We start from the raw sequence: 1,619 nt of genomic DNA, 5'->3' as shown, positions 1-1,619 counted from the left end.
TATTTATTTATTGGAAAAATTGACACAATGTTAAGTTGAGTAATAATTTCCAACAAATATGTGACCCTAGACAGTGACAACCTGAACTTAAAGCCACCTGGTATACTTTTGCATATATGTATACAGCTTATTTTAAATAAACCAGGTGATGGTTTTGGGTTTATATCTTAACTTCATGGTTATTTTTTTTAATTTAAGTTGCATTTCTGTTTTTCATACTATATTTGTACCGGACTGTTAAATAGAAGTGTGTTTAAAGAGAATGAATTTGAACTGAATATCTAATTATCTCTTCCATAGACCATTTTAATAGTAAACTGAAGAACAATATCCAAGAATCTGCTTCCCATGAGTTCACAGACTACAACACTTCCTGTGAATAATACTATTATGCGTCCACAAATGTTTTACATAAGTGGTTTACATGATATGCCCTTTGCAAACTATTTTTATGTTTTTTTTGTTTATTGTGTTCATTCTTACAGTGTTTTCTAATGTATTTCTTATCATTTTAATATGTTTTGGTCCAAGTCTTCACAATCCAAAATATATTGCTGTTAGTCACTTAGCCTTAGTTGATTTGTGCACATCACTGTCTGTCACTCCTAAAGTAATTGAAATGTTTCTTTTTAATTTCAGTTTTATAACATATGAAGCGTGTTTAGCAGATATGTTTTTTGTTCATTTCTTTAACTCAATGCAGTCTCTTTCTCTAGTCATATTAGCTTATGACCGGTTTCTTGCCATATGTTTACCTTTAAGATATCACAGTATTAACACTAATGGCAGGATGATAATAATTATATTCTCAGTTTGGATGTTTTCTGCTGTTACATTTTCTATAATGGTCCTCCTGATTACCAGACTCAACTTCTGTGGGTCCACAGTGATAAAAAGTTATTTCTGTGATCATGGTCCTGTGTTTCGCTTAGCCTGCAATGATTATTCCCCAAACATAATAATGGGTTTTACTACTATTATATTGTTTCTGTTTGTGCCGCTGGCCTTTATTCTTTTTACATACTTAGCTATTGGGTTAGCATTGTCAAAAATTGCAACAGCAGAAGGAAGACATAAAGCACTAAAAACCTGCACTTCACATATCATTTTAGTTGCAATGTTTTATACTCCATTGGCGGTTACATATTTAGCAGCATATGCTGTCAGTTTTCATCAAAATGCAAGAATTCTAAATAATTCATTGTCAGCAACAATCCCACCATTGCTGAACCCCATAATTTATACTCTAAAAACTGAAGAGGTAACAGAATCAATTAAAAAACTGTTCAAAACAAAACAAGACAAGAATGGAAAAATAAGAAATTCCGAGATTCTAGCTAAATAATTGTATCATTTTTGTAATAAGTGTAAGATAAATTTAATACAAAAATAATACTTAAATGTATAAAATGCACTTTATTTACTGATGTTAACTTTATAGTAAATATTGAAATTACAAATGTTCCATTGTTTTAGAATTTGTGGGTATTTAGTTAGTTTTGTGATTTTCATCTTTCTTTTGTAATAATTTGTTAGCACTTAGTGAAGAAAATAGTAGATAATTATTTGCAGAGTGCTAATTCCAAGTAAGTTTTGTGGACAAGTGATTTCTTTGGAAT

At 30.1% G+C, this 1,619-nt stretch overlaps 1 pseudogene; it reads left to right on the top strand.

The window, feature by feature from the left end:
• The first annotated feature begins 348 nt into the window (after nucleotides 1-348).
• On the top strand, nucleotides 349-1,345 carry LOC120524618 (annotated as a pseudogene).
• The last annotated feature ends 274 nt before the right edge of the window (nucleotides 1,346-1,619 follow it).

The sequence above is a fragment of the Polypterus senegalus genome, chromosome 2 (genome assembly GCF_016835505.1).
Source record: "Polypterus senegalus isolate Bchr_013 chromosome 2, ASM1683550v1, whole genome shotgun sequence".
Taxonomy (NCBI): Eukaryota; Metazoa; Chordata; class Cladistia; order Polypteriformes; family Polypteridae; genus Polypterus; species Polypterus senegalus.
The sequence above is the reverse complement of the archived record's forward strand: the minus strand, read 5'-3'. Positions and strand labels throughout refer to the sequence as shown.